The sequence below is a fragment of the Aptenodytes patagonicus genome, chromosome 1, assembly GCF_965638725.1.
Source record: "Aptenodytes patagonicus chromosome 1, bAptPat1.pri.cur, whole genome shotgun sequence".
In the NCBI taxonomy this organism is placed as follows: domain Eukaryota; kingdom Metazoa; phylum Chordata; class Aves; order Sphenisciformes; family Spheniscidae; genus Aptenodytes; species Aptenodytes patagonicus.
The window spans coordinates 38,452,529-38,469,564 of NC_134949.1; positions in this window are offsets into that span (position 1 = coordinate 38,452,529).

Sequence of the window (17,036 nt, forward strand, 5' to 3'; positions counted from 1 at the left end):
TTTGGGCAGTAAATGATGTGTTCTCAGAACAGCCTGTGTTAACTGTCTGTTTTAGAAATGAGGGGGATCCAGTAGTCATCTTCACTCTGGACAGGAACCTACCGATACAGGGATTTCTTATTGCTAACCCTAGATCAATACAGTATCACTTGCAGAGACAGTAATGCAAGGAATGCATAGAGTGTACAATCCAAATGTGTTTCAAAATGTAAAGTATCATGGGATATGCTTATTGCCATGACTTTGAGCAGATCTCGTACTTCACAAGAGGCAAAACCTCCTTTTGTTTGATGTTCTTTTATTTCCCTTTTCCTACCAATGATGGTGGTGAAAACTCTGTTTTTTTTTCTCAGATACAATTACATGTGTTGGGCATTTCGCTGCTTCATGAGACCAGGCGCAATGGCCAGGTGCAAGGCCACCCTGCACAGTCATGCCTTTGTCCCCTTCCCCAGGGCAGCTCTCCCACTGCATTGGGGCCATCTCTGCCCCTGGAGGACAGTGGGAACGAAGCTTGCCTCTGAAGAAAGGGGCGATTTATGGAGAGATTACAGTGAAACCCACCCACAGAAAAGGCCAAACCCAGACCTGAGAGCAGCAGGGTATGGTAAGCGCCCTGTGCCAGGCTCCCTGGGCTGCCCTGCCCTGGGGAGGCTGGGGCAGAGGACGTCCCGATGGGGGGTGCTGCCTCCCACCTAGCTGCAGCCTGTCTGCCCCACACAGCTGGTCCCGAGCGCAGTCAGAGGTTACTTGCTATTGCCAGCAAACGTCCACCAAGAGCAAGACACGGGCTATGGCACTGTGTGGCAAATAAATGACATTGACACTGATGCAGTCGCTCTCAAAGGTGTGTGGGGAGAGGCTTGTGCCATCATGAAGCCGTATCACACACCACATCATACGTGTGTGCAGAGGCACACGCAGGCTGGCAATGCTGATGCCAGCAGAGGGGCTAATCTCCCACATCCCCCCTCCCCAATTTGCTCATGCCTGAAGTGAAAGCCTAGCTTGGGGGCAGCCTGCAAAGCCTCATAAGTACATAAACACACCAAAGACTTTAACAAAAAGCACGTCACGTCCCAACAGATGTTCCCCAGCAAGGTCCCTGGGGAAGCACTGTAAGGCTGGTATGGGTCCCGGTGTTGCTTGCCTGCAGGAGGAATTGAACGTGAGTTTAATCCATGCAAATCTCAGACTTCATCAGAAATGCTTGTTATTATTTGGTTCCCAGCTTTCAAAATATACAATCCAATTACACAAACTTGTCATCTGTAACGTTGTGTCTCTCCATTCTTGCCCTTGTCTTCTTAGTATGCGTCCCCTCTCTTGACAGCAAAAGCTGTGCTTAAAAATCCAAGGGAATAAGTGTCTCTAGGTGGGAGGCTGCTGAAATTACTTGAAATTTATTTCTCGTCATTTTTTCTTAAGGGAAAAAAGAAGGCGGCTTCCCCAGACACTGGGAAAAATCAGACTTGTCAGTTTGACTTCACTGAAGGGGAAAGACTCCGAAACTCCTTTAAGGAATCAAATAGGGAACACTTGGAAAAGCAGAGCTTGATTAAAGACAGCTAACATCAATTCAGGGAAAGGAGATCATGCCTAACTAATTTGTTGGAATTCTTTGAGGAAATTACTGCCCTGGTAAGGAAGGGGAAAGGATATTATAGACTCCGTTTTTCAGAAAGCATTTGACAACATTCTCCACTGTTGGTTAAAATGTCTAAGGTCTGAAGTCATGGAATAGAAGGACAATGAGCATATTGGACTGAAAACTGGCAAAAGAGGAGGAAAGAAAGGGTAACTATGAATGGGAGCCTTTCATTTTAAAGAGGGGGATGTAAGAAGGATCAGGGAAGAAACCACATTTTGAGTTTGAAAACAAGATTTCCCAAGGTTACTGAAGACACTCCTGAACCTTGGGAAATACAATTAATAATGAGGAGCCGTGCAGACAGATGGAGAAAGGAATGGTTTGTGTTACCACGGTATCTTGGAGAGCAGATAGAAAGGGAAAGACTTTCTTGACTGCTCTGCTAAAACATATCTGTCACAGTTTGAGTGATAATATGTGTTAAATTCCACAGACACAGGAAAAGACACAGAATTTCACACTGCAGAAACTAAAGGTGGCCCACCTTTCCTTTCTTCACGTTAATGATTACTCCCATGCACTTAAGCCTTCTTTTTTTAAGAATGATCTTATCACATGCAATTGCACACAAGTGTTATTACTTAGGATCTTCTCGTAAGGCAACAATTTCACTTCAGGTTAGTACTGTCTCATTAAATAGCATAGGAAGCATAGTTCTGCTTTGAGTCTTTGCTTTGAGGAAAAAAAAAAAAGCAACTGCTGCTCCTTCACACTAAGGGCTTGTCTATAATCATGTACACTGAAGCATGTGTTGAAACACATTTTAACTAGTAGACGTGATAACCCTGTCCCACATGGTGTAAGTTAAATCATAAAAAGCTGCTGTCATTCCTGAATTAGAGTACATGTCTATACTGACCTTGAGACACTGGACCAGGGAGCAGGCTTCAGCCTGGTGTGTTCATGTAGCTGCCTCTGAGCCATCAGCATCCACCAGCTGTGGGCATCCACACTGGTCAGGCTCAGGCTGCCTACACACCCCTGTTTGCCCTTGTAGCCAGCAACATCTTGGGGAGAGTCCTGCAGCCTTGACACTGCTTCAAGAGACTACCAGAAAGGGGTAGCCCTGCTTGGTGCACTTCAGCCCTGGGCCACAGCTAACAGCCCTGCCCTTGGCTCTGTGCACGGTGAACCACAGGCACTAGGGCTTGCAGAGCAGCCTCCTTCACTGGGAGTTTTCTCTAATGTGGGCACACAATCCCTGCTGCGGGTATGGTCTTCTCCAGGGGAGAGGGAAGGCAGCAGCACAAAGACTCCTACGTCTTAAGCCACTGTGCAGTTCACCAGGGGATGCCTGCCACATTCCTTAAACTCTGTATTCCCACCTTTTCAGGGTGGCTCACCCCACCTGATGTTCTGCCCGAAGAAAAAGCAAGCTGTTACTTGTGTTTAGCTGTCAGGTATGGTCCCTTCAACATGTTTTCCATACACCGTTTGAAAGCCATTCTTTTATGTAACGCCACCTTTGCTGCTAGGATATTATGGGCAAGAGTACTTCACTCTCCTGATTACACTGTGCTTGGAAAGCAAGCAATAGGTTAAGTGGTGTGATTACAAGGCTGCTTCTCATGGGCTTTAATGTACATGAGAGAAGGTACCTTCTTCTATCAGTGAGAGCTTTAAGCTAGGACGCTTTGTCATGCACGGAGAATTTATTTCAGTAATAGAACATTATAAGCCTCCATTTTTCTACACAGTGGATTTAGTGTGTGCCCTTGGAACCAGCAAGTCTTTCTCTGTTTCCTCTCTTTCCACTTTGAAGTACAAAAGGCGTTAGTGAATTTTGCTTTGTTTTGTTTGTTTTTTACATACCTAACTGACCAGAAGGAAACAGGATATGCAACAGTGGCATTACACCAGGAAAATGCATAATTTCATCAGCATGTCTTACTGCTTGTCTTCTTGGGTAGGTCTTCTTCTTCCTCTTGGCTGCCTTTTCTTGACTGTGTCTGTCTGGGGTTATTTATATACCTCTAGGATGGAATTTGCCACCAAAAAAAGTATTTCCCTGCTCTTCCCATCCCTCCCCGGCTCCATTTCTCACTTGTTTGAAGCATTGAACACCCTTGACTCCCAGTTCTCATCCTAGTGGCTGGTAGTGACTTCTAGTACATTTGTATTTTTTGCATTTACTCATTTTCAGAAATATTCCTTCAGTTCTTCTCTCTGATTTGAAGCATCATTAACTTCCACAAGCTTCAAGCTGGCCCTTCTGTCCTGCACACCGAAACAGTTTTCTTTGTCACTCAAAGCAGAAATCACAGAAGTCGGAGACGTGACCCTTTTGGACACCAAAATACAGCTTTTTTTGCAATACGGTGGATCTTCAATGTTAGTTCCCTTATAAGCCAAAAAAGTACGTAATGTAGGAAATAAATTACTACGTACAATTCAATAATAACTGCAAGTAGAAATAGAAGATACATATTTTATTTTAACTCAGCACCTTTTGCTGCTAGGACAAAGGCTGGACTAGAGAAATTCTGAACATTAAGCCCATAACCTTTGGATCACCATCTCGTCTCAGCCTTTCCTCTCTACATTAATTTTCTTCCAATGCTTTTTTGGCAGCTTTTGCAGTATTTTCCCCTCAGATGATACTGCAACTCTAAACATCTTATGGGGAGGGGGGGAAAACTTTTGAAAGACAATTCTAAGCTACTCTAAGCAGATCTCCCTAAACTATTCCTTATTAATTTCTGTTTTGTCAAAAGGTCTCTTCTCCATGCCCTTGGGCTGATTATTAATAGACATGATAACAAATTTATAATCCCACTCTCATTATTTTTTCTTTTCAGGCAAGGGAAAGGGAGAGGGTTGTATATTTTTGAACGTTAACTGTTGTCCCTCCTCTTATCAGGTTAATTGGGCTGTGGTAATGTCTGACTGGATATCCTGCCCAGAGGTGATTTAAAAATGGCAAATGTCATGATTTTTTTACTTAATGCTGGAATGTCAGCCTTCTTGTATAAATTACAGCAGTTGCTCTTGTCTCAGTGACATAGGTATTTCTTTAACATTTATTCTTGGATAAATACCTACACAGCTATCAAGAACAAGGACTGTGTGATTTCACAACAACAAAGAAAATAATCTTCTACCAGCCTTATCGGTCTGCCCTGTAAAAGCCCATTGGTAGCCGGCCAGGTTTAAAGATGTCACCATCATGCTTGCTACTTCCACTTAGCTCTGCAGAGCTCTGCCTGGCATCTTTTCAAAACAAATCTTGGAAAGCGCACAGAGAAATGCTTTCTTTCTGGAGCCCTCTAGGTCCTCCTAACTACACAGTGGCTGCCAATTGCAGCTAACAGGGCTCTTGCTCTTTTTTATTCCTTTTTTTCCCCCTCGTTTTAAGTACTGGTTATCCTAGCACAGAAGGGCCTGCCTCTGCCCATCCCAGCCCCGGCTGCAGGATGCAGCACGGGGAAGATGTGGTTTCAGGATGGGGGCTGGCGTGGGGTGGCAGCAAACACAGTTCCCACGACTTGGGGTGCTCTGCAAGGGTTAGTGCCTACGGTGTTGACAATCCATAAAACTCAAAGTCTTTGAGCTGAGCAAACTGATAAGAGTGAACATGGCAAGACAAAATAAGAAAGAAGGCGTAGTGATTAAAGAGGTGGAAAGGCCACTTTTGTAATGAGGGTGTCACAAGGAAGGAAAGAGGTTTTGGTCTGGAAGAGGTTATTTCTTGCCTCTCTGGAGGGCAGCTAGCAAAAGGACGGTCTCTTCTTTCAGGGCAGCGGCCTTGGAAGGGGTCCTGTACGGTGAGGACCGATGGGCAGCGGGTAAGAGCAGGCACCTTCACGGACATTTAGGGGTGGCTGTTGGTTGAGCTCAGCGACACTTCAGTCCTGTTGACACACGTGTAGGGCAGGATCTGGTGCTTGCCGGGTCTGGCAGCAGATGGACAGCTGACATTTAAACACTAATTGTGGTTGGGACTCTGAGCCACAGACTTAGTTTCTCCTGTCAGAGGCCATTGCTAAATGATTTGGCAGCTTTGAGTTTCATAGCACCGAGAAGCATTTTGTACATTACTCAGTTAAATATCTTTCATGACACCTGAGGTTTGTTTGTTTGTTTGTTGCTGTCAGGTTACCTCTTCTTTGGCAAAGAAGGTCTATACTTCTTGTTTCAGGTTTGGATATTTTCTCTATTTCGCATTAGAGAAAGTCAACCAGGACAAAAATGTTGCAGTGACTTAAAGGAGATCATGCAGGTCGATTCTGCTGGGGATAGGGAAGGAGCCTGCACTGTGCTGGGTCAAGCAGTACAGTTCTCAGCACTGCCAGAGCACCCCATGGTATCTCAGCTCTTGTGGATGTGTCCCATTCACTATTTAGCTTGTCTTCAATAAACTTCTGTTAATACTGTCCAAATAAATTCAGGGAGCCTTGGATGCAACATAATATTAGATATAGAGCATTACCTTTTTCATTGGGGAATCTGAGAGCTCTTTGTTACGATTTCAGAGAATTAAAGCTTCACAGTATTTCCGAATTATACCTGGAGGAATTATTTCCCATAAGCTGAGGGAGCAGAAAGATGGATGTCCCTTCCTCATGCTAGGGTTGGGATAATGGATCCAGTGACTCGGCGGCTGGGGCTGCCACAAGAGTCTCCTTGTTCTCCTGTCCACCGGCTCTCGGGTGGCAAACAGCCCTGGGTAGCAGCCACCCTCTGATGCACCCTGAGAGATGCAGAGCGTACTCGAGAGCACCAGCGGAAGGCTGGAAAAGGGATCTGGAGAGAAATAGGGGAGACTAACAAAATGGTAGGAGCTGCTGTGTTTTGTGAGTTGTTTTAAATAAAGAATCCATTTTAATCCTACTGGCCTCTTGCCTGCTTGCTTCATTCAAAATAAAACACACTCTCCAGAAAATGGTTTTACATAGCCCAGCCAAGTTTCTGGTAGAGCGCAGACCCCAGACATCCATAATTCATGAGCAAGGAAGGGTGTGGATATTTTGTGGGAACCGGACCCTCCGTGAACAAGATCATTTTCATTTGCTGATTATGTCGTGTAAACAATATGCTTTTAGGATTCAGAGGAACAGAACTGTGCATCTAGCAAAGTCAAACTGTTGATTCGTATGCTGGAAGGAAATTAAATTAACCTGAAGCCTTTGACTTAACAATAAATAATAAAAGGAGGAGTATGTTGTCCTTCAAAATTTACTTTACCAAGTTTTAATTTCTGCTATGTATCTTTTACCCATTGAACAACCCAAATGCTGTTCAGCTTGCAAAATACTAGCACTTTTCATTATTGTGGCTTAGATTTGCAATGCCGTGGTAAGGTTTGAGTGTTTGAAGCCCAGAATGTTTACGTTTGAGCAATGACAGTAAGTAAATTGAAATGTCTCGCGAATTCATGCTTGACAGAATGGTATAGTGAAAAGGACATGGTGGATAGCCATTGGTTTTCCTCATGCTCATGGTTTTTGATCCAGATGCTAAAACCTTATCCCTAAGACACATAAACGATACATAAAATCCCTATCATCCATAGAATATGATAGATATTTTATTGTACATAGCTGGTTCTCAACACTATAACTAATTGCCAAGTATAGGTATCAAGTGTGCTGCATTTACACCTTCAAAGCTCTAGGTGTTGGATCCACAAAAGCACTTGAATATGAAATTTTTACCCTAACTCCACTAGGCATTTAAACCTCAAACCGTCACTCCCAAAGCTTATTTCTCAGCTCTCACCTAAACCTAAAGATGGCAGGGTCTGTGACCACTGAAACTCTGTCCTTCATGTCCCTCCTGCCATTCTCAGCAGATGCCTCTGACATGCGTAACCAAAGGAGGGGATGTCTCCCCGCAACCTTTTTCCCAAGACATGGGAGGCCGCAATGACCTGTCCTTGCAGAGCTCACCCCGCCGGTCCAGCCCCAGGCTACACAACCTGGAGGCTTGATCACCTTGGCAACACTGGTACCACGCAGATGACTCAGTGAACTTAGGTGACTGTCACTCCATGAATCAAAAGGGGACATAGCTGAGAGGCAGCAGTCGCCTATGACGTTTCAGATCAGAATATTTGCACATGGTGTTTTTTTAATATCCATACCATGACTAATAAGAAATAAATATAGGAGCAGCTTCATTTTATACTTCAGGGTATCATCTGTGCTTCTCCAAACAGAGCCAGGCTTTTCTACAGAGGCAATTGTATTAGGCATTTGGGAAGACACTTAGATCGCTCTAGCTGTGTACCGCGTACATGGATTTGCACTGAGAAATGCTGATGCCTCATCTGAAAATGCCTTATTGAATGTGAATGCAAACCCCACTGGCTGGCTCACGTCCACAGGCAGTATTTGGCTATAAACAAATCATCTACTTCTCGTACAAGAAAACCTGACAGACTGTCGTGATTGCCTACGGAAAGACCGTCAGAGCAGCGCTTAAACCCCGGTGTGTGGTTTCACGGTCATTTTGCGCCAGCCTAAGCTGCTGAGCTGCCCAGTCGGCGACGGCAGGTGCTGGCAGAGGGGTGGTCCTGGGAACGGGGACCCAGGGTCCAACTCCCCCTTTGACAGCAGCATGGCCTCACACTGATTTAAGAGGACTGTGAACTTCCATCTTTCGGATTCAACACTTTACTTTCCAGAAACTGTATCCAGACAGAGAAATCGGCCACCCCACATTATGGAAGTGTATGAAACGGAGCAACAGACTTGATTTATTCCTGGGCCTCAATAGAGACTAACCATGACCAAAGCCAAAAACATTTTGGGTGCCACCAGGTTTATTGTGAATAACCATGGTGCATAGCGTACTGGGATGGAAAGACACCATGACAGGCTATAAATTTTGTTGGACCCCTACATGTTTAGCTTTCCTGGTAGCCATCCGTCCTTGGGGATACCAGGAAGTTTTCAGCAACGCTCATTGAGTATTATCCTAAGGATCCTAAGGACAGCGGAAGGAGATGACATCTCCTGAGCTGCAGAGGAGGCTAGCATCAAAGTGGGATCTCATTCTCCAGTCACTCCCTTGGCCAGCGCAGGGCCTGTGGCGAGGTGCATTCGTGGCCACAGAGACCCTGCTTCCTACAGCAAGAGATTTATTCTTTTCCCATGCGTTGGAGGCTTCCTTTCCTCTTTGGTGGTAGGACATAGGGTGAGCAGTAAAAGCTATCTGAACAAAGAGAACTAGAATGCTCAGAAAAAGACATTTACAATGGGACCCTCCCAGGGTCAGCATTTTTAGAGATAGATATACGGAAAAAGAATTAAACAAAGACAAACATAGCCATGTATGAAAGGCGGATTATTTATACAACAGGCATTAGGAGCACTGTGGCTGGGACTTAAGGAGATTACAACCACATGAGAAGGCTAACCTACTCCTGTAAGAGCCAACAGCCGTTTATTCAAACAGAATAAGAAAATTAGCTTCAGTTCTCTCCAGTCTGAAGCCATTGTATTCACCAGCAAACTCCTGAGTGAGGGAGATAAATTGAAACAGAAAAGAGAGCAAGGAAAAAAAAAACCTATACCTTACATAGACACGCATATCGAGCAGGGGTAGAAGTGGTGATTTAAATCATGCTTGATGCCTGCGGTGCCTTATTACACGCCGGCTAATGGGGAAATGAGGAGAGAGAGAGAAATAAGGTGCCCGATTCATTGGCCCGGCTGCAGGGAAAGGACTCCCCCCACCTGAGGGAACAGGAAATTCATTTTTAAGACTGCATTGTGGATCATTCAGCTGGTTTTAACCCCACTCCTCTGGGTATTTAAACTGCTCCTAGACTGGACATTAAACCTTATATGGAAAAGACAAATCTCAAGTTTTCAGGTGGTAGACAAGAAGCGTCTGAATTTTCACAAGATAGGGATATAGGTTGTACCTGGAAATATGTGTATGCTGGCACCAACACTAAATATGCCTGCACAAATGGGGGAATTGTATGGAGTGACCTATTTTGCATTCAGAAGTGTGAAATTTCCAGCTTGCCTCAATGAGAGTATGCTCTGTAAGTGTATTGCAGAGGTTTGGGACCAAGAGCTGTGCACAGCGCAGTGTACGGGGTCATGAGTAGAAAGTTGGCTCTCAACCCTTGTGGCTTGGCCTGACCTAGAGCTGACTTGGCCTTCATGAAACTCAGGATGTTGTGAGCATCCTGGCCCCGTGGTCCCCCCACGGGCACTTGATAATTTGTGCTCTGTGCAGGGGGGGTGTGTCGAGGTGGGGGGTGGAGGATCGGCCAGAAGTGCATAAAGGAGGGAGCCAGGATGCCTGGATCTGACCGCTTGCTTCAAAAATTTGCTTCAGTCTCAGCTTCTGCAGCTCTCACTTTTATAGCTCAAATCCCCAAAGTCCCTGCTCCATATTTACTCCTTCCTTGGCAAAACCATGATCAAATTAGTGGAAGTTTTGACTGAGGAGAAGCAAATTCATCCACTGGGCCTTGGCCACCTGAGGATATATATGTGCTGGAGCGAGGTAGGGGAGGAGATGGGAGAGGGAAAAGGGGACAAAAGGATCATTCATGGTTACTCCCAGCCCTGGTCCTACACTCATGTGGTACAAGGACCAGTGCAGCCAGCAGCCTCCGTGTGACTGTGAGCACAGTCCCACAGACCGCCCGGAAGCCAGCAGCCTAGGTGGTTTGGCCAAGAGGATGGACACACATTTGGTACCAAGATCTACCCATCCAGCACCAATCCCCTCCATCATCATGCAAAGAGGGTGGCTCTGGGAGCAACCACCTTCCCAATGCCGCTTCCCAACCTTCCCCTGCCTCGCAGCACCATGTACATGTCCCAGCCTTCAAACAGCCAGGCTGGCACAGGGTAGCCCATGTCACCCACAGCTGCTGGGGACAGATGGCACATCCACACAGGGCAGCCCCGAGCCCCGCAGGTTGGATGGTCTTGGCTATGCCTGCTGGCCATCTCTCACGTCCAAGCTGGCTCTGGCAGCACCAACCATCTGGGGGTAATCCCAGCTTAAAAACCCCACAACAGGCCCTGTGGCACAGTGTGCGTGTCCTTTGTCACCTGAAGTTGGAAGGAGAAGCGAAGAAACTCTCCTCTGTCTGAGTTTAAGTACAAACCACATTTCCTCAGGTTGAGCGTGGTCAGTGAAGCAAAGAGGAGCCATTTAAAAGCTGAAATGCTGCATGCAACTGAAATCTGTGTTTTTTCAGCCTGGAAGCCAAGGGTTTCTAAGTGTGTAAAAAGTGATGAAGCAAAGCAAATTCATACGCGCTGCGCAGCCATCTATGCATGTGACATTTCTAAAGGGGTTCACACATCCGCTGGAAAATGTTTGGGGATCTGCAAATTGCAGTGAGCTAAATGAACTCTCAGCCTTCGTTAGCATGAGGCTGGGCTGCTCGGGGCCGGGTATAAGAAGTGCTTTGTGCATTGAGGCGTGCTTGGGCCAGTCGACAGATCCCAACATTTGCAGTATCGTGGCAACCAGTGTATCACTTGCATCAACCTGTACAACACTCTGCAGGGTCCCAATACACAAACCTCACACAAATATTTCAACATGTTTGGAGCCAAACTCTAGTCAATATATGAAGTCATTTCACCACAGCTTTTAGCCAATAGGAAAAAATTCCCTTCTAACTTCTTTTCAGAGGTTAAAAATAGCATTTGTGTGTGTGTGTGTGTGTGAGGTTAGTAAAAACAGAAATGAGAAAGACAGAAGTGAGGGTATATGCTCTTGGCATTTCTGAGCCACCTGGAGCTGGTCCCCAGCTGGGCCAAGGAGCTGCCTTTCCTTTTCTTTGGACAAGCACCCTTTGTTTGGTGGGATCAGATCAGGGACGGAGAGCAGAGGGCTTGTCCTGCCAGCCCCCCAGCTGCACCCCTCTTCTCTCCATGGGCACGAAGCACAATCTCATGTCCCACTTCGCAGGGATGACCCACCATGGAGACGTACCCATAGAGTCCTTTAAGAGAAGCCAAAGCAAGAAAAGGACTACCAGTGTGGTGGGGGTGGTGGCACAGTGTCAGCAGAGTGTCCCGATGCACAGTGTGCAGTTGATTGTGCTCCCTGGGGCAGGAGAAGCAGATGCCTCTGCCCTGCCACTGCCCACTTGTGGGGTGCCCTGGCAACCTGACCCTGCCCACTGCACCCAGGGGTGGCCGGGACAGGCCCGTGGCTCCACTAGCAGCAAACATCTTCATGTGGCAATAGCACAGAAGCCTCCAGGCAATAAATTTCTGAAGAAAGATTACACTTTTTGGCAGCCCACTTTTTGATGTTGCACCTCCCCTGCGGCACTCTGCTTTCACTTATTGTGTGCAGCGTGTGATGTGGGTTTTCATATAACGTTGGTGCACTCGGTCTTGTAGTTGTGCAGCACCAGATGCTGCCCATGGGCCCTCACATCTGGTGGAGGTATAGCGGCGAGGTCTGCGGGGGCTACTCTCCCACAGATGCGCTCAAGCTCTTGCAGGGTGCGAAACTGCTTTTAAGGACAGGATTGTCTTATGAGCCACCTCTTGATCCCATCTGTAATCCCCCAGCCCTCACTATGGCGACTGCTCTGTTCGCTCATGGCTAAAATAATACTGGGGTAATATTGCTGTGCTTATTCCTGCCTTTAATGTGATGGCTGTCTGCGTGTGTGATTGCATCCCAAAGCGTTTCTCTGATCTCAGGGGTCTGCAAATGTTTAAGTTAACAATGAAAATAAAATATTTTCCTTATCAAAAGCTTGCCTTTCTCATGAACTGTGCTGGTGTGTCAAAGGGAGACATGGAAATCCTTGCTTTCTCTGGTTTCTGTCTGGTCTTCACCCCACTCCTTCTGCCAGGCCCCCTTTCCCCTTCTCTCCCCTCCCTGGCTGCCTGTCCTCACTTCAGCTTCTTGCCCCTACTCCAGCCTCATGCTTCCTTCTCAGGGAAGGAGGAAGGCATGAGAAAAAAGATGTCCCGGCTCCTGCACCAAGCTGTTCCTCGGTCAGCCTCCCTTGTACCACAACTGTGCTGGTCCTGCTACCCAGGTACCACAGGTTTTCTCCAGTAGGACTGCCAAACTTTGGCTACAGGGTAGGAGGTGGAGGGAAGGAGTAGCGTCCCGATGCTGTCCTCCCCTATCACCATCCAGGACAGTGGTGCCGACTCTGCAGCAAATATCTTTACTCCTGAGAAGGTAAGGGAAAGCTAATGCTAAACTGTGGCTTTTCATTTGTCTTTCAAAGTCCACATTCTGAATGCCAAACCATTGTGGTCCGCAGAAAAATGAGAAGAAAGGACCTGTGCCCCCGCCCAGAAGAAGACCTATTAGATGTGCTTAGATTTCTAGGCTCCAGCTCATGTGAGCAGTACGTAAGTTATCAGTGAGTAACCACAGTGTATTTCAGAAGAGGCAGTTATGCTGCTGTACAAATGGTAAGAGCATTCATTCACTCCATCATATAATAGGCAGAACTAACAGATTGCTGTTGGTTTTCATCTACAGTGGGTAAAGGTGGTGTTGAGATGCAGGTCTGTAATCTTTGACAAGAACTACAGCACTAGTGGGAGAGCAAATTACTCATACTGAGTGTGATTCATGAAAAGGGTGCCACTGCATGAAGGGTGGAACGATTTGCATCTCCCCTAAAGGGCTACCAGGTGTGTGAATTTTAATTTTGCAGATTAAATGCAGGGGAAAGTCATGGGGTTCTTTCTAGACTAAAGTCAGGAGCACATGGGGACAATTCACTGCACAGCATACGGTGATTTTCCATGGGAGCTGATGTGACACAGTTTTTCCCTTCAGGTCCTGCAAGAAGAGCTTTCACTGATCTCACTCGCCCTGCTGGCCCATTGCTTCTAGGTTAAGGAAAACAGGAAGCAAAGTGAATGTTGCAAGGGCTGTCCTGTGCACCTCATCTTTGATAGCCATGCTTCCTCTTCTTCGCTCTGGAAACGAGAACATTGTCTTTGATCGTGTTCTGTCCTAACCTACTGTGCCCTGGTTTGAGTGCTGCTTCTCTGTCCTGGCCCAGCACAAATGGGGAAGCTGCCTGTAGCAATAAAGTGGAGAGGAAGTAAAAATGGCGATGACCTGCCTATGCCTGACTTTATTCAGTGAAAAAATCCCCCAAGCTTGCCAAAACTTTCTCATCTACCACAGCAGCAATAATCCTGGTCCTCCAGGGCTCTTCACCATCTCACATGTGCACCCACCTTCTCCTCCACTTGCCACAGTAGAAAGGGACCTGCCCTGGTCAGACCTGCTCCTCGGGATGTCAAAACGTAATTGTATTTGCACTCCTAAGAAGTTTCTTCCTGCAGTCTGTCAACTCTGGGATCCTTGGGAAAGAAAGATCAATTTAAAATTTTAAATTATATACTAACTAAAATGTTTCCTAGGTCTTTTGTCCCAATAATATTCGAACAGAAAAATTTTACCAGCTACATCTCTTTTGCTCCACTCACACAACCGCACACTCCACCAAAAAGACAAAAATCGACATTAAATTCCCCAGTTGCTACCATAATTTTCCTTGTATCCAAAAGTCATAGCAAACAGGTGAGATCTGTATGCACTTTAAAGATCAAGAGGTGGGTAAACATTTGGAAAGTGTCTATGTGAGGTAAAAGTTGACCTCCAATTTTCCGAAGTGACTTAGGAGCTGAGTTCCTCTGATTTCCAGTGAAACTGGACTCAGAGATTTGAACAGCCTTGAGACTAAGGCTTAGGGTTCAGCTGTTCTTATGCATACCTCATATACATCATACTTCAATGACGGCATGTTGAGCCAGACCATCTCTCCAGTAACCAGAGCATGTGGTTTCATCTGCTGGCTCTGCTGGGCAGGTTGCAACCTCCTGCAGAGCAGCTGTAAGATATAGCTCAGGAGAGAAGACTCTGGAGAGCTTCTCCTTCTCCTTTCTCAGCTCCTTTATGATTCTGGGGAATGTCCAGAATGGGGCAAAGCTCCTCTTTCAACTGTAGAATAGTATGTTGACATGGACCACCTCTGCGCAGACAAACTGAGGGGCTGGGTTTTGTCTCTCTCCCTCTAGCTCTTGGCCATGCGCTAACATACTAGCTTCCTCATATTTTATGTGAGATTTACTATCTCTTTTTAGTTATGCACTGAAGCTCCCTTTTCCTGAGGAATTGCCAAGGAAATCTGAGGTAGTATTGGTGAATTCCCTTAATGCATTCTTCTCTTCCACATGGAAGTTCTTGGTGTCTCAGACAGGTCAAGGTTTCTGAGGTTTGCTTGCTTCTAATGATCTATTTCTGGCTTTGTCAGAGAGCCCGAAGCTTCCTTCCGTCCCTTACAATGGCAAATGTGGGTAGCTAATCTTTGGGGAAATACCTATCATTCTTTTTCAGTTCCTTGTGCTGTTAAGTTGGTTTAGTCTCTCTGGCGGTCAATACCAAAACCTTAGTCGTGCTGTTGAGTCCATCTAGATTGCAAGCATAGTGCTGCTACTCCTTTGCTGTACCAGTGTCTTTCAAATGGCCTCAAGTTGCGCCAGGGGAGGTTTAGATTGGATGTAAGGAAAAATTTCTTTACTGAAAGAGTGGTGAAACATTGGAACAGGCTGCCCAGGGAAGTGGTGGAGTCCCCATCCCTGGAGGTATTTAAAAGACGAGTAGATGAGGCGCTTAGGGACATGGTTTAGTGGGCATGGTGGTGTTGGGTTGACGGTTGGACTCGATGATCTTAGAGGTCTTTTCCAACCTCAATGATTCTATGATTCTATGATTCCATGAAATCTTCCCCAAATATCTCCTGCAGCAGTAGAGGAAATCTCTAACTGCTTCTGCTCATCCAAAGCTCTTGGAAGTCCATGAAAAGGCTGCTGTTGATTCTTTTTGGGTTGAAGCTTGGCCTTGAATGCCTGCATATGCATGTCTCCTGTTTACTGCAGGGAAAACCATCTGACAGTAAAAAATATGAAGGGTATGGAAACAACTCTTCAGTATCACAGAACAGTGAAGCTTTAGCATAGAGCCTTTTCCTCAGGAAGGCAAAATACTTCACAGGGTGGCAGCAAAATGCGTGTGGGTGCATTGCTGTCTCCTTTTTAGGAAGCACAGTCATGGCAACAGCACATTTGCAAATGGAACTCTTGCAGGCAGGCAGGAAAAACTGAGCCAGAGCCTCATTTGGCGGAAACTGGCATTGCTCCACTGATGCCACCAAAGCTCTGTTGGTTTACACCGCTGAGAAAGACCAGGTAGGTCCTGGAGAAACTGCATACATGCCTTCTAACAGGGCAGGACCATGTCTTCTTGGGGTTTGGTTCATATCTGGAATTTCCCTAAATTCCACTCACATGAAACAAATAACTCAGAGCTCATTATTTCTTTAATCAGACACTAAAGTCCCTGTTTATTTAAAGCTCTGCAGAGATAATCGGAACTAATCATCACATGTAATACAAATAAAGGCATTCCTCTCTTAATAGTAGGAGCAGATCTAAGCCAGTTGTTCTCCAACTGAACTCAGCTGGACTAAGATGAGTTTTCTGTACTTGTAGTGATTGTTATTCTGTCACTAAAGGGATAATGGGAGGAGATTCTCTGTTTTATAAGGCCATAATTGGGTTTGCAAGGGAATAAACCATGAGGAAGAAGTCTGTCATTTTTCTCAGTGAGGGGAGTGGATTATTCCTGATGAAGATGAGGCATTCTTTCTGTTCTACAAGAAGGGAAACAAAAACATTTATATTATCAATAAAAACTATACTCACACCTTCCAATCATGACCTACCCTCAGATGCATCTCTCTTGGCTTAACCTGTACATGTTTCCACTCTTTAACAAAAATGAGGAATCTCTCCAGCAGCAATCCCCTCCACATGGCTGATTTAGCCAAATGTTGCATGGAATAAACATGATCTTTCCTTTCTTTTCCCTTTGTGCTCGTAGCTGTCTAAAGCCAAGCTGAGCTGTCAGCTTCAGTGCTGAGTGACCAGAGCACCTGTGACAGCCAGGAGAGCACCGAGTTGTTCAGGACTCCAGCTGACCCTCAAAACTGGTGAAAAGCATTACAGCTACCGGGGGAGGCAAGGAGAAGGTTAGTTCAAATGGAGCCAACATTTGTATAAATAAGCATGGGAAAGACCTGACTGATTTGTTGCTTCAGAGATACACAGAGGAAAACCTCGGTTTACTGAAGTAAACCTAGAGAGAGAAATTCAAATGCCTGTAGGGAATGCTGCCCGTTTCACAAATACTGCCATTGCTCACGATGCTGCAGTATCATCATGGAAGTGGTAGCATTTCAGGTGTGACACTAGAAAAATGGAATATGTATTTCTTAATAGGTGGAAAGGTTTCCTGGCTCAGATCTGGATCAAAGGCAGAAAGGGCTTCAGTGTATAATCTTAGTCTTTGTGTTCATAACCTTGGGAGCCTGACTCCCCAATGCTTTGTGTATGCATCATGA